The sequence below is a fragment of the Cucurbita moschata genome, unplaced genomic scaffold, assembly GCF_002738365.1.
Source record: "Cucurbita moschata cultivar Rifu unplaced genomic scaffold, Cmos_1.0 Cmo_Scf00057, whole genome shotgun sequence".
In the NCBI taxonomy this organism is placed as follows: Eukaryota; Viridiplantae; Streptophyta; class Magnoliopsida; order Cucurbitales; family Cucurbitaceae; genus Cucurbita; species Cucurbita moschata.
Genome location: NW_019268573.1, coordinates 574,871 through 599,774, shown reverse-complemented (window position 1 = coordinate 599,774; position 24,904 = coordinate 574,871). Strand labels below are relative to the sequence as shown.

The window sequence follows — 24,904 nt, the reverse complement described above, 5'->3', positions numbered from 1 at the left end:
CGAATTCTCTCATCTCCTTCATATTCAGCCTTGAGGTAATCCCAGATTTCCTTTGCTGTTTTGAAGATCATTTGAGATATATCTGTAAATAGGCATGCTTTTGCCTTTGATTTTGTCTTCTTTTCCTTGTGTGCTTTGATTTGTGCTATGATTTGCTGGAAGTAGAGGGACCTCGTAATCCTATTCTACGACTTCTCAAAGATCCAAAGCCTCCCGTCTCCATTGCCCACATTTGATAATTGGCAACGGTTGAAAAACTGGATTCTCCCCCATTTTGATCTCACAAATCCCTTAATAAGACGGCTCTGATACCAATTTGTTAGTGAAAGAATGAATTATAGGTTTGATGAGAAGATATATATTGAGAGAATTTAAAAAATATTTAAAAAATCTACCTAAAATCATAAAAATCGGATAACAAAAAGTAAACAAAAACTAAATAATTCTTAAAATTTGATAAAAAAAACATTAACAGAAAAATACTATCCAACCACATAGCATTAGATTTAACATTCTTACTTATTCATTGATCTCATTTAGTAATTAATTTATGAAACTTGTTTCTGGAGTTTTGACTGCCTTCTCGACATGATTATAATTCATTTACATCGTTAACCCTTGTCGGCAGGAGTCCAAGGTAGAACGGCACTTTGAGGACGAACAAAGCTTCATTCAGTGTCAAACCTGGCGGACATGGGGGCGTAAAAAAAAGTAAAATTTGCCAAGTTGTTGCTCGAACTTCAAGGAAGAAAAGCAGTGGACTAAGCTATATTCAATTGTTACAACTGTTCAATAATTCCTTATCAACCCCAGTAATTACATTTGTTTTCATATTATAAACGCATCCTAAGAAGACTATATGAGCAAAAAACTAAATAAAAAATGAGAATTCATGTTACAATCCTCTCCCGCCGCAGAGACAATAGGGAGGACCCGTGCCAACAGTTCATCACAGAAGAAAGGAGCAATAGACTAACCTCGGTCACCTAGCCAAATCAATTATCTACCGAGTTCGCTCGCGTTCTTGGGTTTTTGGGTTCATAGATTTCAAACTTTGGGTTGGCTAAGTGCTTACAACTTAGGGGAGTAAGATTCGGATTACCTCGTTGATCGCATATCTCAAAGGCAAGAACACTTGTTTGAGATTCGAATCACTCCACAAGCAAGATCGATCATGTCTGGCTTGAATGATTCTTGTTGATCAAATATCTCAAGATAAGAGCACTTGTTTAAGATTCGAATCACTCCACAAGCAAGCAAGATCATGTCTAGCTTGAATGATTCTTGCTGATCAAATATCTCACGATAAGAGCACTTGTTTAAGATTCGAATCACTCCACAAGCAAGCAAGATTGATCATGTCGAACTTGAATGATTCTACATGCAACCTAAACGGTATAGAATTGCAAAGAAACTTAGCCATTGACTAAAGAAAAGCACAAATGCTTCTTTTACTGTATTTTTAAGTCTACTTGCAAATATAACATACATAGCTTTATATAGCCTCAAAATGAAACTATTAAAAGCATTCCAAGAGTGATAACATTTATACTCTATGGTCATAATAACATTTATACTCTATGGTCATAATTGACCATTAGGTAAATATAACCCATAGTAAATAAAAAGTCTTAAAATATATTAATGAAATACAATAACTCTAAATTACTCCCTTCATTCTTCATCAATGGAGCATAAATTGAAATATCTTTCGATAATTTCAATAGCATTTTGTTCCCATCTTCATTGAAGTATATTATAGGATTGATGTCTCTAGGTTCATATCATTCTCTACTCCTTCAAGAAGATCCGTTTTCGAATCTATTTGTGAAACTTTGCTGCAAAAAATAAGTTATGGAAATACGAAGGACCTCACAACACTCTCTCACGTGTATACTCTCAAGAAATTTTAAGTCACTCTGTTTGTACTCATTTACACAAATGAAGCTCTCATTCTTACCTCTCCAAAATTTCAATAGAACCAATATTGAATTTTAAATTTTAGGTCGATTAAAAAAACTAAAAAGATAAAAATTAAATAAAAATTAAATTGAGAAAAAAAAAACGCATATATCCGATCTTGAGCCTAAAGCTCTGATATCAAATGATACGTGTAAATCAGTCCAAGTGAAAGTAATCAACTTGGCTTCCGAATACTATATGCATGGGACTGTAGATCTGATCTTGACTCTCTTTCAACCGTTCATTCATTTAGTGAATGTGATCTCCAAGCAGTCAAAAAAAAAAAAACGAAAAAACGTAGCTTCATCACGTTAGCTTGGTCCATTTGTGTAACAGCCCTTGTCTTCTGTAGGCTTTTTCTTTCGAGTTTCCTTTCAAGGTTCTTGAGGTTTCCACACCCTTATAAAGAATGTTTCGTTCTCCTCCCATATCGATGTGGGATCTCACAATATGGCTTCGAGATTTTCATACACGATATTAAATTACAATGCAAGAATAGCAGATTCAAAAGTGACCCTTTTTATGGCTGTGCCAGCAAAGGTGAAGAAGCTAAGCAGAATGGTCTGTTTTCGATATTGACAGGCACTCGACATTATGGAGGATCGGTTTGTCGATACCGAGAGGTGGAAAATGCCAGAGGTAGAAGTAGAAGAGAAGGATGATTTCTGGGGCTTTGAGGAGTTGGAATATGAATGGGACAGCTCCTTCTATATTCAGTCCCCATAATAATTCAATGTAGGGCAGAATTGAAGAGCCTTCAGAGCTTCAAATTTGATTAAACAATGTCCAAACCACACAATAGAGACAGTAAACTGTGTACATATTCAGCGAGATTGAACTGATAATAATGCAAATCTTGTGTAAAAAAACAAAAAATGATCCCCTGCTCTATATTATGAATTTAGAAATGGTTAATTTTGACGAACGACTTGAACTCATTCATAGGTCGATCATTATGAGATCGAACGCCAGTACGAATCTTTTGTTCTTAAATTTTACTTGAAGCTTTTGAACCATCAGAAATAATTGAAAGGGATGGATGAAAACAGCAAAGCTGTCACAGTTAATATGAAATCATCAAAATGAATTGATTAAAATGCATCTCATAGATGGATGACCAAATGTAGCTTATTATGGTGTGAAATGAAGCACCCTCAACTTATGCAAACCACAAGAATGAAAATGGCAGATGAAATCTCCTGAACAGTGAACCAGTAATAACGCATTGACAAAAAGCTATTTGTAATCCCAAGGTGAGAAACGTAGGCAGCACAGGTATAGAGATTCACACTGTTGATGCGATTAAAATAGAAAATGATGTACGTACCTCCTGTTTCTTCAAGGGCGTCATAACTCCCCTGCTTGATCAAACTCAGATAGGTCGAATAGAGTATACTCGTGGTCACCATTGATATAAACAAGCCCTGGATGGTCAAATTTCCCATCTGAACTATTGAAACATTTTTTGGATCGAAGAAAAGCAAGACCCCCTCCTTGAGCCTGCGGTGTGTCACGGTCATGTTCGTCCAAAGCGTGTTGCCCATGGCCGTACGTCCATGACAAGTCAAACCCTTTATGTCTTTCCATGTTCTAGTGTTTTACTTTTGTATTTCTAGGAAGTATGATGTTTCGGAAAAATTATGTCTAGGCCTGGCAGACATGAAATGGCTCAGAATATACTATAGTGGATATGACTAGTTGTCAACTTCTCCCTACCCAAGGTTATATATGTGAGCCATTGTTGTTACTCTCTTGCTTACTTATATAACGTCTCTTTTAAAATCTCTCTTTCGAAAATCTCTCTCTGCCCTCGTTTTCTAAAACCTTCTCTTAAACCGAGGCCAAAGACTCGAGCATACGTCGCTTGGCCGTAGGTGACGTAAGAACGAATTGGCTTAGCTCACTTGTCGTTGAAAAGTGAGTGTCGCACAATTGCAAGTCCGCTGCCATAAAGAGTGCGATTGTGACAAGTGGAATCAGAGCTTTGTTAACTCCGTGACATGGCAAAGACCGAAAACATGTCGACGACAAAGTCGACACCCAAATCACAAGCCGACCGGCTTACTTTAATAGAGGAGGAAATGTTGTTCCTCAAAGAAGTCCCTGACACCATCCGTTCCCTGGAAGAATGGGTGACGAAATTGAATGGAAAAGTCGTAGAAGGAACTAATGTTTTGAGTGACCTCGCTCGAAGAAAGAGTTGCTCTCCCATGAGCAGCACAAGACCTTCTGGTAGCCCCGATAGCTCTGTAGCACACAAGGAGAGACGTGGCGAAGAGTTTGACGTGCTACAAAATACAATGATGAGTTTGTCCAATGAATTAGCTGACGAATTCAGAACAACGATCGATGTCATCCAAGAAAAGATGGTCGACATGAACACCCGAATTGGGGTGACCATGAAAGCCGTAGAGAACGTCACGGCGGGGCAAACTAATACAGGATCCAACAAACTAAAGTTCCCAAACCCCAGAACCTTCAAAGGGAACCAGTATGCCAAAGAGTTGGAGAACTTCATCTTTGATGTCGAACAGTACTTCAAAGCCACAACGGCTTGTACCGATGACATAAAAGTTATAGTAGCCTCAATGTATCTCATAGACGATGCAAAACTTTGGTGACGTACGAAGGTGCAAGACATCGAGAATGGATTGTGCACCATCGACTCATGGGAAGACCTCAATAGAGAGTTGAGGGACCAATTCTTCCCAAAAAACGTAGAACATATAGCAATGGAAAAACTAATAGCCCTAAAACAAACTGAAAGCATAAGGGACTATGTCAGACAGTTCTCGACCCTGATGCTAGATATCAGGGGCACGTTAGAGAAGGACAAAGTATTTTTCTTTATAAACGGGTTACAACTGTGAGCCAAAACAAAATACACGAGAAAAAGGTTCAAGACCTAGGTACCACAATTGCCAGGGCCGAGAGACTCCCAGACTTTGGGAACGAAGCGGGTTTCCAAAGAAGAACAACACAAACCCCAAACACTAGGGGCAAAACATATAAACCACCGGGTCATCGAAATGGAAGCTCCTATAGGCCAAACGGAAGTAACGACAGACAAAGTGGGTGGACAAATAGACCTCCCCAGAATAACCAAGCGAGGACATCTCGAGGACCTTACCCTCAAAAGAAATACCTGACGACACCTTTACAATGCCTGTTGTGTAAAGGCCCCCACAGACTGTCCTACTGTCCTCATCGGGCCTCTCTTAGTGCGCTCCAAGTGTCCATTCAAGAGAGTAACGACACAGGAGTCGAAACTACGCCAGACAGGAAGGAAGATCAAGACAACCCCCAAATGGGTGCGCTCAAATTCTTGTCAGCCCTCCAACGGAAGGTCGACCCAAAGGAGATAATAAAGAAAGGGCTCATGTTCGTAGATGCGACAATAAACTCTCGACCAAGCAAGAGCACCTTGATAGACTTAGGTGCGACCCAAAACTTCATCACCGACCAAGAAGCACGAAGATTAGGACTCGCCATAGAAAAGGACCCCGAAAAAATGAAAGCTGTCAACTCCGAGGCCTTGCCTATTCTATTGTGGGAGTCTCCAAAAGAGTCCCATTTAAATTAGGGGTCTGGATAGGAAAGTTGGACCTTATCGTGGTTCGCATGGACGACTTCAACGTGGTACTTGAGATGGACTTCCTCCTAGAACACAAAGTTATCCCAATGCCACTAGCGAAATGCTTGGTGATCACCGACCACAACCCCACAGTAATACCTGCAAGCATCAAGTAACCAACTAATCTTAGAATGATCTCGGTCATACAATTGAAAAGAGGACTCGCACGAGAGAAACCTACATTTATGGCTATACCCCTGATGGAAGAAATGATCACTGAGGAAACTATTCCAAGCGAAATCAAGAATGTACTAGACAGTTATGCTGACATAATGCTAGAGAGCTTACCACAAACATTACCACCCTGTCGAGGCATTGATCACGAACTCCCTAGGGTTAAACCCCCAGCGAAGAACGCATACCGGATGGCTCCTCCTAAGCTAGCCGAATTGAGGAAACAATTAGATGAGTTGTTGACGACAAGATTCATCCGCCTGGCAAAGGCACCTTACGGAGCCCCCGTAATTTTAAAAAAAGAAAGATGAGACGTTGCGTCTGTGCATAGATTATAGAGCCTTAAACAAGGTGACGGTATGCAACAAATACCCACTGCCGATAATATCCGACTTGTTTGACCAACTTTACAGGGCCAAATACTTCACGAAGTTGGACTTACAATCAGGGTACTACCAAGTACATATCGCTGAAGGGGACGAGCCCAAGACGACGTGTGTAAAAAGATATGGGGTCTTTGAGTTCATGGTAATGCCCTTTGGCTTGACAAACGCCCCAGCTACGTTTTAAACGTTAATGAACTAGGTTTTCCATGAATACTTAGATCAGTTCGTCGTAGTATACCTCGACGACATAGTTGTATACAGAACAACCCTAGAGGAACACAAGATGCACCTGAAGCTAGTGTTTGACAAGCTGCGGCAGAATCAGTTGTACGTCAAGAAAGAAAAATGTGCCTTCGCACAAACATGTATCAACTTCCTTGGACATGTCATTAGTTGTGGACAGATCGGTATGGATAGCGATAAGATAAAAGCTATCCAAGAGTGGAAAATCCCTACTTCCATATCTGATGTGCGATATTCCCTAGGATTGGCAAACTACTATAGGCAGTTCGTCAAAGGGTTTTCATGACGAGCCGCCCCATTACCAGAACTCCTGAAGAAAGACCACCCTTGGTCGTGGCCAAATGAATGTCAAATGGCCTTTGAAGATATGAAGGCAACCATGTTGAGAGGTCCTGTCCTCGGATTAGTAGATGTTACTAAATCATTTGAAATAGAGACAGATGCTTCCGACCTTGCCCTAGGCGGTGTCCTTATTCAAGAAGGCCACCCCATCGCTTATGAAAGTTGAAAGCTCAATGATGCTGAAAGGAGGTACACTGTCCCCGAAAAAGAAATACTGGCTATGGTCCATTGTCTACAAGTCTAGAGACAGTACCTCTTGGGATCACAGTTCGTATGGGATCACAGTTCGTAGTGAAGACAGATAACAGCGTCATTTGCCACTTCTTCAATCAACCAAAATTGACGGCAAAACAAGCCTGGTGGCAAGAGTCGTTGGCTGAATTCGACTTGAAATTTGAACACAAGGCAGGAAAGAGTAACCAAGCAACCGACGTACTGAGTCGAAAGGGCGAACATGCGACCCTGTGCATGTTAGCCCATATTCACTCAATTAAGATTGATGGATCAATGCGCGACATCATCAAAAAAACATTTACATAAAGACCGATCGGCCAAAGCCGTCGTCGACCTAGCCAAAGCTGAGAAGACACGACAGTTTTGGGTCGAAGGAGACCTTCTAATGACAAAAGGAAACAGATTATACGTCCCAAGAATAGGAGAACTGAGGAAGAAGCTCATTCAGGAATGTCATGATACTTTATGGGCCAGACACCCTGGGTGGCAATGAACATATGTCCTAAACAAAAAGGGGTACTTCTGGCCAAATATGCGGGACGACATCATGCAGTACACCAAGACGTGCTTCATCTGCCAACAGGACAAAGTCGAGAAAGCCAAAGTCTCGAGACTCTTAGAACCTCTACCTGTGCCAACAAGGGCTTGGGAAAGTGTGTCTCTGGACTTCATAACACCTCCCAAAAGTCAGGGAATATGACGCCATCTTGGTTATCGTAGACCAATTCTCGAAATATGCAGCGTTCGTCCCCACTCCCAAATTATGCTCATCTGAACTAACAGCTCAACTATTTTTCAAACACATTGTAAAGTTATGGGGCATTCCATCGAGCATCATCAGCGATAGGGATGGTAAATTCATTGGCACATTCTAGACCGAGTTATTCGTCTTCTAGGGAACGACTTTAAACATCTCCTCGAGCTATCATCCTCAAACAGATGGACAGACGGAATGGTTCAACTGCTTGCTCGAAGAATACTTATGTCACTTCGTCGACGCTCTCCAGAATAACTGGATACAACTGCTAGATGTCGCCCAATTCTGTTTCAATTGGCAAACGAGTTCGTCTATGGGAAAGAGCTCCTGTGAAATTGTAAGTGGACAGCAGCTGACCTTGCCCTATATTATTGATCATCCTTGTGCAGGAAAAAACCCTCAAGCTCAAAACTTCCCAAGAGACTGGAAGCAGACAACAGATATAGCCCAGACATATTTGGAGAAAGCTTCCAAGTCTATGAAGAAGTGGGAGGACAAGAAGCGTCGCCCCCTCCAATTTCGAGTAGGAGACCAAGTCCTCATCAAGTTAAGAAGAACAGATCAGATTCCGCAGCCGAAAGAATGTGAGACTAGTTCGAAAATATGAAGGCCTGGTTGAAGTCCTTAAAAAGATTGGGGCTACCTCCTACAGAGTTGCGCTACCCACATGGATGAAAATCCACCTAGTAATTCATGTGAGGAACTTGAAGCCCTATCACCCTGACCTAGACGACGACCAGCGAAATGTAATCACCGTGCATCGATCTAAAACAAAGAGACACCAAAGAAATAGAGGAGATCCTAGCCAACAAGGTTAGGAAGATAGGGAGACCTGTACGGAAGATTCGTGAATTCCTTGTCAAATGGATGAATCCCTACGGAGGAAACCAGCTAGGAACGCGCCGAATATCTGGACCCCGCCGCCACCCACATCGCCAGGTTTGAAAGTAGTCGGTTGACAGAGACGTCAACCAACTAGGTGGAGGAGGAGATGTCACGGTCATGCTCGTCCAATGCGTGTTGCCCATAGCCGCACGCCCATATCAAGCCAAACCCTTTATGTCTTTCCATGTTCTAGTGTTTTACTTTTGTATTTCTAGGGAGTATGACGTTTCGAAAAAATTATGTCTAGGCCTGCTAGACATGAAATGCCTTAGAATGTACTATAGGGGGATAGTTGTCAACTTCTCCCTACCCAAGGTTATATACTGTGAGCCGTTGTTGTTACTCTCTTGCTTGCTTATATAACGTCTCTTTCAAAATCTCTCTTTCGAAAATCTCTCTCTGCCCTCGTTTTCTAAAACCTTCTCTTAAACCGAGGCCAAAGGCTCAAGCATACAACGCTTGACCGTAGGCAACGTAAGAACGAATTGGCTTAGCTCACTTGTCGTTAGAAAGTGAGTGCCGCACAATCGTAAGTCCGCTGCCATCAAGAGTGCGATTGTGACACGGTGCACATCAACACTAATTAATTATTAAAAATAAATAAATAAATAACTATAAATAAGTAATAATTATTCAGAAAGGGGAACAAAAGGATGCAGAAAATATTATACCTTCCCAACAGATGGTAGTGCAAAGAAATACCAGCATCCCTGTCAAATGGCGGTGCAAAGAAATTATGATCACAAGAACTTAGCTCTCACAGTCTTACTGTAATACCCGAAGAAAGAGAAATAGAAATAGAAAAAGAAAAAAAAATAGGAAAAGTCGAGAGGGGCAAATAGGTAAATTTGCCCCTCCAACCACCTAAGGGGTCCAAACGAAACCCCATCCATAGTCCTGCAAAAGAGAGATAGTGAGAGAAAGGGGTAGAGAGAACCTAGACAGAGGAGAAAGGATGAACCGTCGGAAGACTCACTGAAAACTACCGTCGGAGTCTATTCCGGTGAAGATCATGATGCAAGGAGGTGAAGATCATGCAGAGAGACTTTCTTGGAAGGGAAAAGAGGATGTGGGTGGCCAGAGTTCCATTTTTCATCAAGAAGTTGGAAAACCCGCAAGGTAAGGATCTTGAACATTTTCTCAGATCTACGGTTTTCCTTTATGAATCAAGATCTGAAATCTTGATATATTCATCTAGGAACAACTCTACGCATGATCTGTGAAGAAGTTTGGCCGAGACCTCAACCCGAAGGCGGAGATCCGAGAGTCGTCCGAGAATGGTGAGCGAAATTCCAACCTTCTTAACTCATCCGGTAGTTAAGCAAAAATTACGAAAAAATACGAGGACATAGCCCGTAACACGATCTAAAACTTTGCCGAAGGAATTATGTCGATCCGATTTACGAATCGAATGATATAAAAATCGAAAAAGAGGGTTGTGTTTCGGTTTTCAGAGGGCAGAGAAGAAAGAAGAAGGAAGGAAAAAAAAAAAGGGAGTCGGCCGGCGAGCGGCGGACAGCAGCGAAAGGCGCCGGACATGCGTCGACCATCGGCTGGAACAACGCAGCTCCAGCGAGGCGTCGACACGTGTCGCCTGCAAGTCGGGCCGAACCACGACGACTGGACTGGCCGACCCGCGATTACACGGAGGTGGGCGCGCATGGCAGGCGCACGTGCAGCCTGCGACTGGCGCCTTCCCGCGCGTGTGACCACGTACTTCCAGCGCGCTGCTGGCGCGTGAGTGTGCGTGGGACGGCCAATTTGGCCCGGTTTCTTTCTGTTTGCCCCATTTTTTGTCCCGGTTCCAGTTCTAATACTGTTTTTACGTGAATAGGGACCTAATTTAAAGAGATCAGTATTTTTGGACACCTCATGGGCAAAGAAACGCTAGCAGAAAGAGCACGCATCAACCAGGTAAGTCACCACCCGGTATTTAGGAAGAACTACTTGTAGGGTTCGCTTGGATTGTATGTATGTATGTTCGTAATTTTGCCTTAAATTAGCTCTCCATGAATGAGATTAATCAGCTGGATTGTTATGATGTGTTGGGTGAATTATCTGAGTGTTGCTTGTATGCCTTAAGCTTTCGTTGTACGTCTGCATGCGTTTAATTTATGTTAGAATTGTGTATTCCGTGTTCCAGGTGCTCGATGGATGAATTCGCCCCATTGAGCGCGAACTTCATGTTTTGTGTGCTGGATGGAGGCCATCGCCCCGTTGAGCCGGCGTGCTTAGTTTGCATGAATATTAGGATGTTAGAAGACGGTTGCATGCACACCCCGTTATTTTCTAGTGCCCATTTCTAAGATAAGCTTAGGGGGTTACCGTTAGGAGCGATATGTCGCTTTAGCCAGACTTAACTTTCCCCTAGGAACTTAGCTGATTACCATGGCAACAAGGTACCTCAGGAGTGTTCATAGATTGCTAGTGTGAGAACGGTGTCTATAGCTTCGTGGGAGGACCAAGGGTCCCCGATCAGTCCTTATTGCTCTTAGCCATTTCGCATGGGAAATGTGTCCCCACGTCGTACAGTCCATTAGCTGCATGGGAATGGGTTGGGTCGCACCCCCCCATAGGAGGACTATGTGGGCGTAGGGGTACTCAGCACACCCCTAGGCTAGGTACCATGTAGTCCTAGATAGCCATGTAGAGGTAGCACCTCATAGAGAGATACCGACCACATTAGCTTGGCATAAGAAACCTCTAGGTGACTAATGAAAGGACGATGAACCGGTGAAATCCAAGGGGCAAGCCCCAAGAGACTAAGGTTAGAACCCGATGTCCTAGAACCGAATTAGGAAATCGTGGGAGTTCTGTTAAATTAAGATGCGAAGAGAGCCTACAAGTAGGTGGCTTACTAAGTATAATTTTTATACTCATCCCGTTCTCCTTTATTTTTCTCAAGTGTTCGCTGGCTGCTGGTCGAGGTAGAGGAGCGTTTGAGAGCTGTACAGCACAGAGGGGGTCGTTCCGGAGGGTCAGTCCCTTTTCGGTCTTTTAGAGTCTGTGTATTTCATTTTATATTTGCAATTTCTTTTGTAATAATTAACAAACAAAATTTCTCTCTTTTGTTTTAATTCAATAGTATTTTTATCTTTTTACTTTGCTTTTCTTTTCTTTTATTTTCCTTTTGTTTGTTTTCAATTTCGTCTTTTTAGTCACGATTCGATTTTTCGAAGCCTCGAAAAATCGAGTCGTGACAGATTGGTATCGGAGCTAGGTTTTAGATTCTGTAGACTTTTTCTAGGATAGAGAGTTGTACACCTCTGTGACTCAGCTTGACGACACGCCTCCCCGCGACCAGGTATGCATTCTAACCCTGTTTAGTAGGATATGAGTGGTTGCAAGGCTGTAAAAATTTGATGTTTGTCTTGGGAAGGTGGTAACTATGATTACGCTTTAGAGTGTTTAATCATGAATGTTCACTCTATTACTGTCGATGTTAGATTTGAGTTATTGTTAGGAGGCCGAGAGGGTTCACGTTATAACTTACTAGCCTTAGGAAGACAAAGGGGTGACTTCGCAAAGTGTGTGACGTCCAACCCATAGAAATGTATATCAGACCTTCTAAGGTCTAGTAAGAGATGGATGCCTATGGCTCAGCCTCCCATGACCATAATTCTAGATGTCAAGCATGCCTCCTTTGTGACCACATTGTAGGCCTAGACAATTTAGAACATGCCTTAGGGCAAACCACATAGTAGACCCAGACAAAGTTCTTATAGACAAGGACAACCACTATAGGAGTTATGCACCCCTCAAGCAAACGAATTTCATAAGTGAGTTTGGTTAAGTTGGAGGTCGAGAAATAAGATTCTCCAACATTGAGAGTGAAGCTATAGAGGATATGGCTTCAAGGTCAGTTGGAATCTTCACGAGCTAAGTTTCAGTTATGGACTTCCAAAAGCATGATGTGCGCTTAATGCCACTAAAGGGATATGGGGTGCAGGATATTTCCATTGATGGATCACCTACTAGAGAATAAGTCGCTTTGGACCTTGGTGGAGAGGACAAAGTCTAAATGCAGCACGTGGTTATTAGGACCACCTTAAAAAAAAACAAAACAAAACAAAAAAAACAAGCTTTAATCTATCCTTTGGTCAGGATAGGCGTTCTCACAAAGTAAAGGACGTGGAACCATCAAGGTAGTCCGGTGAACCTCGGGGTCGAGAACAGCAGGAAAAGAGGTCAAGCTATGGTCACGCTATCTCCGTTTGGAGAGAGAAAACCTAGATGTGTGTTAGTAAGAACCTACCCTCGTATAGGTCACCCAGATTACAAAGAGCAGGATTCTAGCTACACACATGAGTGTGACGCCATACTCGTGAAGCATGCTTAGACAGAGGTAGAACTCTTAGACAACAGGATGCCAAAGAGCACCAGAGGGTAGTGAGATGGTGACTTGTAACCAGGTAAGACTAGAAGAGACATGATACGTCTTAGAGAAGACACTGACATAGCATCCTCAAAGTTTGAGGGAGACTAGCTACCAAACAAGAGTCTTTAGAGAGTTCCCTAGAATACGGTACAAGAACTTGAAAGGTTCACGTGCTTGAAAAAAATCCAGTGATGAGAAATCATTACGAGAGGAGACGTGACTAGCTCAGTCATAAAGATACTGCATGAGTTAGCCTAGGTGAACGCAAAGCACTCATGCAAGGATCCCTTACTTCCAAAAGAGCCCGTACATGGCCCAAATGAGTATTAATACTCAAGTGAACTACGTGACGGAGCGTCTCGTATGAGGAAAGGCCTGTGTTAACCAAATGAGATACAATTACGAGGTCATTTTTGGTGAAGCAGTAAGGACCGCAAGGGTCCCAATAAGGTCAGGATACCTCCTATGAGGATCAAAGAGAGGGACATGTTGAGGACTGCCTTCCAGAGTCATGAGGAAGGTGAGTTTACTGACGAGCCCTTCCAGAGTCATGAGAAAGTGTAAGTTTACAAACATCGAAGGTGCATGAGATTCTCTTGCTATCATCATTATAGTCATCTTTGACGATATGACAATGAACACTTGAGGAAGGTTTTGGTGGTGTTATGAACATATCGATCATGCGCTAAGATCTCCAAAGTGCCGGTGTTGGTTGTCTGAGATGACATCCGAAGTTATGTGGTGACAAACGGAGAGAGTGCATCGTAGACACTGCTAAGATTGAAGTAGCTATGAGGTGGCCAAAACTGACCACAGTCACTATGGTATGAAGTTTCTAGAAATCTCTCGAAAGACTCGTACGTGATATTTCCAGGATCTCTGTAGCGCCTACACGAATACCAGCAGGCGACCAGAGTTTTCAGGCACTTAAGCATAGGTTGGTGACTGCATCGGTTCAAGTTGGGCTAGACAACCTTGTAACGTATAGAGACGCCTCATGTAAGGGCTTAGGGTGCGTGCTTATGCAGAATGGTAAGGCGTTAGCTTACGCTTCAAGAAAGCAGAAAGAACACGAACAAAATTACCCTACCCATGACCTTTAACTAGCAGCAGTCGTGCTTGCCATGGAGACATGGCAACATTACGAGCATGGAGAAAAGTGCAAGCATACACTGACTAAAGAGCCTTGAGTACTTGGTCGTACAGATGGAATGACACAGACCGTTCATACATCTGCAATAATCACCAAGCAAGGGAAGTTACAAGATGGAAGGAAGAATGCTAGAAACTGGGGTTGCAGTTAATGGTGATATCGCTAAGATAGCATAGATGACCATGCAACCCACTTTATGAAAACGTGTCTCTGATGCCTAGAGATCTGATGAACACCTTAACAAAGTGTGGAGTCAGACTGGGGTGGAAAAGCCAACTAGGTGTTCTATCTCCTCAGACGGGGTCCTGCACTGGCAAGACTACCTAGGTGTTCCCTGAGACGAGGAAATCCTAAAAGACATTTTAGCTGAAGCCACAATACATCTGATACGTTCCACCTAGGATGTACGAAGTTATCTGAAGAGATGCTATGGGTGGCTTGGGAATGAAGAGAGACACGGCGGTTTTCGTAAGACGATGCTGCTAGCAGGTTAAGGCATCGAAATAGCGCCCAACCAGATTGCTACAGTCCTTCAATGGGAAGTAGTGAGTGTGGGTTTTGTCTCGGGTTTGCCAAAGACTAAACAGACTCGTAACGTGATTTGGATAGTTGGGGTAGACCAACCAAGACAACTCACCTCATCCCAGGTGAGACCACTTATCGAGTAGATCGATGAGATAAGACGCGAAGTGTTGGTATGAAAGAGCGACCACCTTAGTAAAAGTCCCGTGGGGAGTAACCAGCTTAATGAAGAGGCAACCCGTGAACGTAAAGAAGACGTGAGAGGGGCCTATCTCAAACTCTTCCAAGAGACGCCAACTTTCAGGGACGAAAGTTTCTAAGGGGGGGAGAGTTTGTAATACCCGAAGAAAGAGAAATAGAAATAGAAAAAGATACCCGAAGAAAGAGAAATAGAAATAGAAAAAGAAAAAAAAAATAGGAAAAGTCGAGAGGGGCAAATAGGTAAATTTGCCCCTCCAACCACCTAAGGGGTCCAAACGAAACCCCATCCATAGTTCTGCAAAAGAGAGATAGTGAGAGAAAGGGGTAGAGAGAACCTAGACAGAGGAGAAAGGATGAACCGCCGGAAGACTCACTGAAAACTACCGTCGGAGTCTATTCCGGTGAAGATCATGATGCAAGGAGGTGAAGATCATGCAGAGAGACTTTCTTGGAAGGGAAAAGAGGATGTGGGTGGCCAGAGTTCCATTTTTCATCAAGAAGTCGAAAAACCCGCAAGGTAAGGATCTTGAACGTTTTCTCAGATCTACGGTTTTCCTTTGTGAATCAAGATCTGAAATCTTGATATATTCATCTAGGAACAACTCTACACATGATCTGTGAAGAAGTTTGGCTGAGACCTCAACCCGAAGGCGGAGATCCGAGAGTCGTCCGAGAATGGTGAGCAAAATTCCGACCTTCTTAACTCATCCGGTAGTTAAGCAAAAATTACGAAAAAATACGAGGACATAGCCCGTAACACGATCTAAAACTTTTACGAAGGAATCATGTCAATCCGATCTACGGATCGAAAGATATAAAAATTGGAAAAGAGGGTTGTGTTTAGGTTTTCAGAGGGCAGAGAAGAAAGAAGGAAAAAAAAAAAAAAAAAAAGGGAGTCGGCCGGCGAGCGGCGACAGGCGCCGGACATGCGTCGACCATCGGCTGGAGCAATGTAGCTCCAGCGAGGCGTCGACACGTGTCGCCTGCAAGCCAGGCCGAACTGCGACGCGAGCCGAGTCGACCGGACCGGCCGACCCGCGACTACGCGGAGGTGGGCGCGCGTGCAGCCTGCGACTGGCGCCTTCCCGCGCGCGTGACCACACACTCCCAGCGCGCTGCTGGCGCGTGAGCGTGCGTGGGAAGGCCAATTTGGCCCGGTTGCTTTCTGTTTGCCTAATTTTTTTGTCCCGGTTCCAGTTCTAATGCTGTTTTTACGTTAATAGGAACCTAATTTAAAGAGATCAGTATTTTTGGACACCTCATGGGCAAAGAAACGCTAGCAGAAAGAGCACGCATCAACCAGGTAAGTCACCACCCGGTATTTAGGAAGAAATACTTGTAGGGTTCGCTTGGATTGTATGTATGTATGTTCGTAATTTTGCCTTAAATTAGCTCTCCATGAATGAGATTAATCAGCTGGATTGTTATGATGTGTTGGGTGAATTATCTGAGTGTTGCTTGTATGCCTTAAGCTTCTGATAAGATAAAGAATCAACTACAAGGGGAATAAGATTCGGATTACCTTGTCGATCGAATATCTCAAGCCAAGAACACTTTGTTTGAGATTCGAATCACTCCAGAAGCAAGATCGATCATGTCTAGCTTCAATGATTCTTGTTGATCAAGTAATCTCAAACACTTGTTTGAGATTCGAATCACTCCACAAGCAAGATTGATCATATCGAGCTTGAATGATTCTACATGCAACCTAAACTACATAGAGTTGCAAAGAAACTTAGCCATTGGCTAAAGAAAAGCACAAATGCTTCTTTTGATATATCTTCTAAGTCTCATTACAAATACAACATAGATGGCTTTATATAGCCTCAAAATGAAACTATTAAAGACATTCCAAAAGTTGTAACATTCACACTTTATGGCCATAATTAGCCATTATGTAAATGTAACCGAAATTAAATAAAAAGTCTTAAAACACAATAACTCTAAATTATAACCCACCCAAAATTTACAACAATCAAACTTTATTCTTCTTCAATGTAGCATGAATTGAAACATCTTTTGATAATTTTGACAACCTTTTCTTCACATCTTTATTGAAGCATATTGTATGATTGATGTCTCTTGGTTCATATCATTCTCCACTTCTTCAAGAGGATTCGTCCTCGAATCTATTTGTGAAACTTTGCTGCAAAAAATAAGTTATGGAAATACAAAGGACCTCACAACACTCTCTCACGTGTATACACTCAAGGAATTTTAGGCCACTCTGTTTGCACTCATTTACACAAATGAAGCTCTCATTCTCACCTCTCAAAATTGTAAATATAGCGAAGATTGAATTTTGAACTTTGGGTCGATTAAAAACTAAAAAGAAAAAAACAAATTGAAAAGAAGGACGCAAAGGAAACATATATCCGATCTTGAGCCTGAAGCTCTGATACTAAATGATAAGATAAGGAATCAACTACAAGGGGAATAAGATTCGGATTACCTTGTCGATCGAATATCTCAAGCCAAGAACACTTTGTTTGAGATTCGAATCACTCCACAAGCAAGATTGATCATATCGAGCTTGAATGATTCTACATGCAACCTAAACTACATAGAGTTGCAAAGAAACTTAGCCATTGGCTAAAGAAAAGCACAAATGCTTCTTTTGATATATCTTCTAAGTCTCATTACAAATACAACATAGATGGCTTTATATAGCCTCAAAATGAAACTATTAAAGACATTCCAAAAGTTGTAACATTCACACTTTATGGCCATAATTAGCCATTATGTAAATGTAACCGAAATTAAATAAAAAGTCTTAAAACACAATAACTCTAAATTATAACCCACCCAAAATTTACAACAATCAAACTTTATTCTTCTTCAATGTAGCATGAATTGAAACATCTTTTGATAATTTTGACAACCTTTTCTTCACATCTTTATTGAAGCATATTGTATGATTGATGTCTCTTGGTTCATATCATTGATACCAAATGATACGATAAGGAATCAATACAAGGGGAATAAGATTCGGATTACCTTGTTGATCGAATATCTCAAGTCAAGAACACTTGATTGAGATTCGAATCATTCCACAAGCAAGATCGATCATGTCTAGCTTGAATGATTCTTGTTGATCAAATATCTCAACACAAGAACACTTGTTTGAGATTCGAATCACTCCACAAGCAAGATTGATCATGTCTAGCTTCAATGATTCTTGTTGATCAAATATCTCAACACAAGAACACTTGTTTGAGATTCGAATCACTCCACAAGCAAGATTGATCATGTCGAGCTTGAATGATTCTACATGCAACCTAAACTACATAGAGTTGCATAGAAACTCAGCCATTGGCTAAGAAAAAGCACAAATGCTTCTTTTAATATATTTTCCAAGTCTTCCTTACAAATACAACATACATGGCTTTATATAGCCTCAAAATGAAAGCATTCCAAAAGTTGTAACATTCATACTTAATGACCATAATTAGCCATTATGTAAATGTAACCTAAATAGTAAATAAAAAGTCTTAAAATACAATAACTCTAAATTACTCTAAATTGTAACCCACCCAAACTTTATAACCATCAAACTTCATTCCTCTTCAATGTGACATGAATTGCAACCTCTTTTGATAATTTTGACAACATTTTCTTCACATCTTCATTGAAGTATATTGTATGAATGATGTCTCTTGGTTCATATCATTCTCCGCTTCTTCAAGAGGATTCGTCCTCGAATCTATTTGTGAAACTTTGCTGCAAAACATAAGATATGAAAATACAAAGGCCCTCACAACAATCTCTCATGTGTATACAACACTCAAGGATTTTTTTTTAGGCCACTCTGTTTACACAAATGAAGCTCTCATTCTCACCTCTCAAAATTGTAAATATAGCGAAGATTGAATTTTGAACTTTGGGTCGATTAAAAACTAAAAAGAAAAAAACAAATTGAAAAGAAACGCAAAGGAAACATATATCCGATCTTGAGCCTGAAGCTCTGATACTAAATGATAAGATAAGGAATCAACTACAAGGGGAATAAGATTCGGATTACCTTGTCGATCGAATATCTCAAGCCAAGAACACTTTGTTTGAGATTCGAATCACTCCAGAAGCAAGATCGATCATGTCTAGCTTCAATGATTCTTGTTGATCAAGTAATCTCAAACACTTGTTTGAGATTCGAATCACTCCACAAGCAAGATTGATCATATCGAGCTTGAATGATTCTACATGCAACCTAAACTACATAGAGTTGCAAAGAAACTTAGCCATTGGCTAAAGAAAAGCACAAATGCTTCTTTTGATATATCTTCTAAGTCTCATTACAAATACAACATAGATGGCTTTATATAGCCTCAAAATGAAACTATTAAAGACATTCCAAAAGTTGTAACATTCACACTTTATGGCCATAATTAGCCATTATGTAAATGTAACCGAAATTAAATAAAAAGTCTTAAAACACAATAACTCTAAATTATAACCCACCCAAAATTTACAACAATCAAACTTTATTCTTCTTCAATGTAGCATGAATTGAAACATCTTTTGATAATTTTGACAACCTTTTCTTCACATCTTTATTGAAGCATATTGTATGATTGATGTCTCTTGGTTCATATCAGCTTCCGTTATACGTCTGCATGCGTTTAATTTATGTTGGAATTGTGTATTCTGTGTTTCAGGTGCTCGATGGATGAATTCGCCCCATTGAGCGCGAACTTCGTGTTTTGTGTGCTGGATGGAGGCCATCGCCCCGTTGAGCCGGCGTGCTTAGTTTGCATGAATATTAGGATGTTAGAAGACGGTTGCATGCACACCCCGTTATTTTCTAGTGCCCATTTCTAAGATAAGCTTAGGGGGTTACCGTTAGGAGCGATATGTCGCTTTAGCCAGACTTAACTTTCCCCTAGTTACTTAGCTGATTACCATGGCAACAAGGTACCTCAGGAGTGTTCATAAATTGCTAGTGTGAGAACGGTATCTATAGCTTCGTGGGAGGACCAAGGGTCCCCGATCAGTCCTTACTGCTCTTAGCCATTTCGCATGGGAAATGTGTCCCCACGTCGTACAACCCATTAGCTGCATGGGAACGGGTTGGGTCGCACCCCCCCATAGGAGGACTATGTGGGCGTAGGGGTACTCAGCTCACCCCTAGGCTAGGTACCATGTAGTCCTAGATAGCCATGTAGAGGTAGCACCTCATAGAGAGATACCGACCACATTAGCTTGGCATAAGAAACCTCTAGGTGACTAATGAAAGGACGATGAACCGATGAAACCCAAGGGGCAAGCCTCAAGAGACTAAGGTTAGAACCTGATGTCCTAGAACCGAATTAGGAAACCGTGGGAGTTCTGTTAAATTAAGATGCGAAGAGAGTCTATAAGTAGGTGGCTTACTGAGTATAATTTTTATACTCATCCCGTTCTCCTTTATTTTTCTCAGGTGTTCGCTGGCTGCTGGTCGAGGTAGAGGAGCGTTTGAGAGCTGTACAGTCACAGAGGGGGTCGTTCCGGAGCGTCAGTCCCTTTTCGGTCTTTTAGAGTCTGTGTATTTCATTTTATATTTGCAATTTCTTTTGTAATAATTAACAAACAAAATTTCTCTCTTTTGTTTTAATTCAATTGTATTTTTATCTTTTTACTTTGCTTTTCTTTTCTTTTATTTTCCTTTTGTTTGTTTTCGATTTCGTCTTTTTAGTCACGATTCGATTTTTCGAAGCCTCGAAAAATCGGGTCGTGACACTTACCATCAGTAAGTTGTTGTAGTCAGATATATTAACTCCAATACAATAACCTTACCAATAATTTTTCATATTGGCTTTGGAAAAGGACCAAAAACAAACCTGTGGGGCTTATATACAATGGTTGACAAACTAAACCTTTTGTTTCCAACTCAGAATTCCAAAACTTGAGACTAATAAGACCTCCAATTCCACCCTTAGGACTTCGAACTTCAGCAGTACTCATTAAAGAGCCATCTAGGGAGAGAGCCACTACAGTCACTACCACCTGTAGCCCCAAATATATGTAACAACCTAGATTCACCGCTAGTAGATATTGTCCTCTTTGGACTTTTCCTTTCGGGCTTCCCCTCAAGGTTTTAGAACGCATCTACTAGAGGAAGGTTTCCACACCCTTGTAAACGGTGATTTGTTCTCCTACCCAAACAATGTGAGACATCACAATCCATCCTCCTTCGGGGCCCAGCGTCATCACTGGCACTCGTTCCTTTCTCCGATCGATGTGGAACCACCACCAAATCCACCCCCTTTGGGGCCAGCGTCCTTAATTGGCACACTGTCTCATGTCTACCCCCTTCGGGGAACAGCGAGAAGGTTAACACATCGTCCGGTGTCTAGCTCTGATACCATTAATAACGATCCAATTGAGACCTGGATTCACTTCTAAAATACTGAGACAAAAATAGAATACTTGGTTCTGAATTTGTAAATAAACACGGAGCTGTGTATAAACATAAACAGGGAAAAAGATACATCCTATTTGATACCCACAACATTTGGAGTCCAAACTCTGTACAAAATGGCATGAATATCTAAGGTGTTGTTAGTTAAGTGACAACTCTGTTGGGATATGGAGTCTGATGCCTAAATCTGGTAGAGATATATTTGGAAGATATTTCGTAAAGATATGATAGAGATATATATGGTAGAGATTGGTAAAGATTTGATAGAGATATATTTGTTTGATTATATCTCGTAGGTTTAAATCTTTGGAAGCTATATTTAGTAAATTGAAACCATATATATACTCGGGCAGTGCTCTCAAAATGTACTCCTCTTCATTCTTTGTATTCTCTCTTGTTGTACATACCTGACAGTCATCAATAATAAAATCTTTAGCCAATATTCCTCCTTGTATTGTCTCTCTTCTGTTCTTTGTGTTCATCTTGATCGAGTGTGTGCGTTGTTGAGCGATCCTAACAATTGGTATCAAAGCTAACAACTGGTATCGATCCAAACAACTGGTATCAGAGCAAGGCGGAAGTCACCATGATTTGTGAAGATGGAAAGTTCAAAGATTGGAATCGAGAAGTTCGATGGACCCGATTTCGGTTTCTAGAAGATGCAGATTGAAGATTATCTGTCTAGAAAGATCTTCACGAACCCCTGTTGGGGGTGAAACCGGATACCATGACCATGGAACAGTGGAAGCTCAAGGATCGACAAGCCTTATGTAATAGCCCAAAAATATATAAAGAAATAAACTAATAAAAATAATTATAAAAATGGTTAAAATAATAATAATAAAAAATAAAAATAATTAATTAATTAATTAAAATAAAAAATAAAAAAAATAAAAAAACATTTCCCCACTCCTCTCAGCTAACCTCTCATCCCTTCCCACAATTATCTCTCCTCAAACCTATCCTTATGCTCGACAGTAATGCAAAAAAAAAAGAAACAGAAAATCACTTGATAAAAAAAAATGAGAATGACCTTTACCCAATTGAGATTCACTGGAGATTTACGTGAAGATAGATCTGATCAACGAGGTATATATTAAATCTTTATTTTCTTTTATCCTATATTTTTTAGAAATCACAACTAGATCTTCATTGAATTATTACAATGATCTAGCTCTGAGTTAGAAACTAAATGTCCATCATTTATACGATTCTATAGTCAATCATGTCAGATTAGTAATATTAGATTAAATTTTTATCAGGAGCCAAATGAATAGATTAAAGATAGAATGACCAAGAAAACTTTTGAATAGGAAACACTGAGATAAGGAAAGATTTGGAAACAGATATCACTCGAAATTTGGAAGGCATGACAACAGAATTAAAAGGAAACAGATAAAAAGAAAAATTAGGGAATTAAAAACCACATACTAGATATAGAGGGAAAAAGTAAACACAGGGTAAATACATTGAGTTTACATAGGGGAGTAAAGTCCAGAATAACTTGAAATATAGTTATATCTACTTTCTTATACAACAGTATGAAAAATAAGATTTTTAATAAAAATATAATTATAGATATATAACATTTCAGACTTTTAACAATGGACCAATGTAAATTAGAGAAATAATGTTGTAGAGTTCAAACCTGAAACTAATGTCATGGACTCATATAGGTTGACTTGGATTTCAAAGGACGGAATCGAACTTTAATTAAAGATATATTCGTGACAACGACTTAAGCTGGCCAGGTAAGTGACCTTACTATCGGCATGGTTATATTTGATGTTGGCACGTGCCTTGTGGTTCTGTATGTGTCATATATATTGATATGTGTGAATTGTCTGTGGATCGATATGCTTCCTATATGTTATGTTATGTTATAATATGTGATTTGTATGACAATAATTATGGTACGATGTGCTCAAGGATATGTTTGAGATAGGGTACGAGAAGGATGCACAAAACGAAATGTAACGATAGAAGTAATATACGTTCATGAAACGTTAGAAGGTTACATACCAGAGTGCTATGGATAGGAGAGATTGATGAAAGAATACGGTTAGGTTATGGGTAGAAAGGGATAGGTTTGTGATAGATTGATAGAACGATAGCGTTAGGGTACGTTCTTGTGACGATATGACTAAGGTACGTCACGTAATGATATGTCTGTGATAGGTATAAGAACATTAAGGCTATAGTAAGTTAGAGAACGATATGACTATGAAGTGTTTACGTTATGACTTGGTTATGATATGATACATTGTATGCTAGATTATTGTGCTTAAGTACGAAATCATGTGAACGTGAATGTATGTTATTTATGCTGCTTAGTTGATGTGATATGAATGCATGTGATAATGTGTGCCCTTGTACGATTATGGCTTGTTGTATGAGTATTGGAATGTAACTGAATGAATTGTATGACATGAAATACGGTAAATTGCATGATACATAACCCCGCTAGAAATATGTATGATATGTAACAAAATGAGAATGAGAATGACATGTAAGCATGAAAATGTGACACGGGGTTATGTTCATTAAATGATGACTGTAGGACTAGTGGGACCTCATGCATATTGTGTGATCATGCATTTGGGGGGATACCCCTATCCCATCACGAGGGTACAGACGCGTACATCTAAATGGCAGGACAACGATCGTTATGCCTTGCATAGCGCTGCCGTGACGGTTTTAGTTTTAACGGGTCCTGGTGGGCCCCCAAAGCATGCCCACCGGCTAGAGACAGTGGCCCAGCGGTGTGCGAACTAGCTGGTGAGCCCATACTCGCACGTATGGGCTGCGTGTAGAGTATATGGTACACGTCCACGATTACCTATTAGGATTACACTATAGGAAAAACGAAACGAAATGAAATGAAACGAAACAAAACGAAATGAAAGATAAATCCCATCATTTCATTGCATGTGATTGTTGCATTTAACCCTAATAGTGGGGTTGCTTACTGAGTATTTCTTTAAATACTCAAGCCATGTGCTACTACATTTTTCTGGTTAAGGCAATGCATTCCTGTACGACTGACGACGACATCGCAACTCAAGATCATGACACATGCATAGGATGGTGGCATTTATTTTCTTAAACTTAGGATAGAATAGGATGTTTTAAACTTAAACGCTTATTTATTTTATTTCGAGTCTTTTGTTGTGTCGTTTTAAAGATGTTTTCGAAACACGTAAGTCCATGGCTGTGTTTTAAGTTAAAGGTTATGTTTTATGGAATTTAAATGAAGTCTTCCAATTTCGTACATAACATTATAATGTCATATTGAGCATTGTCCTAAAATTTCATGAGCAACTGAACTCATTTAGTAGGTTTGTGGCTTAGGTACTTCATTGAAATAAATGTTCATGTGTACAATAAGGTTCGCAAACTTACTCAATCTTAATAAGGTTGACAAACTTACTCAATCATAATCCCAAGATCCTCACTTTTTTTTTTTTCTTCATGATCATTCCATCAACTGGATCAATAGTTTTAGTAGTTCAAAATCAAATTCTCTAAACTTTGCTAAAGGTTCAATAATTGACCTTTTTGTCCATACATCTTCAAAATCTCATTTTAAGATACCATCTCGGCATACATAAGAAAATTGTTGATAAAACTCTAAAA

The 24,904-nt window shown here is 40.5% G+C and overlaps 2 long non-coding RNA genes across 3 annotated transcripts; one reads left to right on the top strand and one right to left on the bottom strand.

Moving 5' to 3' along the window:
• Positions 1 to 1,475: 1,475 nt before the first annotated feature.
• LOC111436615 lies at positions 1,476 to 19,278 on the bottom strand. Its single transcript, XR_002709292.1, has 3 exons — positions 19,244 to 19,278; positions 12,107 to 12,109; positions 1,476 to 1,553 (listed from the first exon to the last, which is right to left on the bottom strand). It is a non-coding gene; the product is annotated as an uncharacterized LOC111436615 (long non-coding RNA).
• Positions 9,384 to 20,381, top strand: LOC111436613. Of its 2 annotated transcripts, XR_002709290.1 has the most exons (4): positions 9,384 to 9,736; positions 9,816 to 9,883; positions 10,880 to 10,882; positions 20,288 to 20,381. It is a non-coding gene; the product is annotated as an uncharacterized LOC111436613 (long non-coding RNA). The 2 variants fall into 2 exon arrangements; XR_002709291.1 differs by lacking the exons at positions 9,384 to 9,736; positions 9,816 to 9,883; positions 10,880 to 10,882 and adding exons at positions 15,056 to 15,535; positions 19,646 to 19,648.
• Positions 20,382 to 24,904: the final 4,523 nt, after the last annotated feature.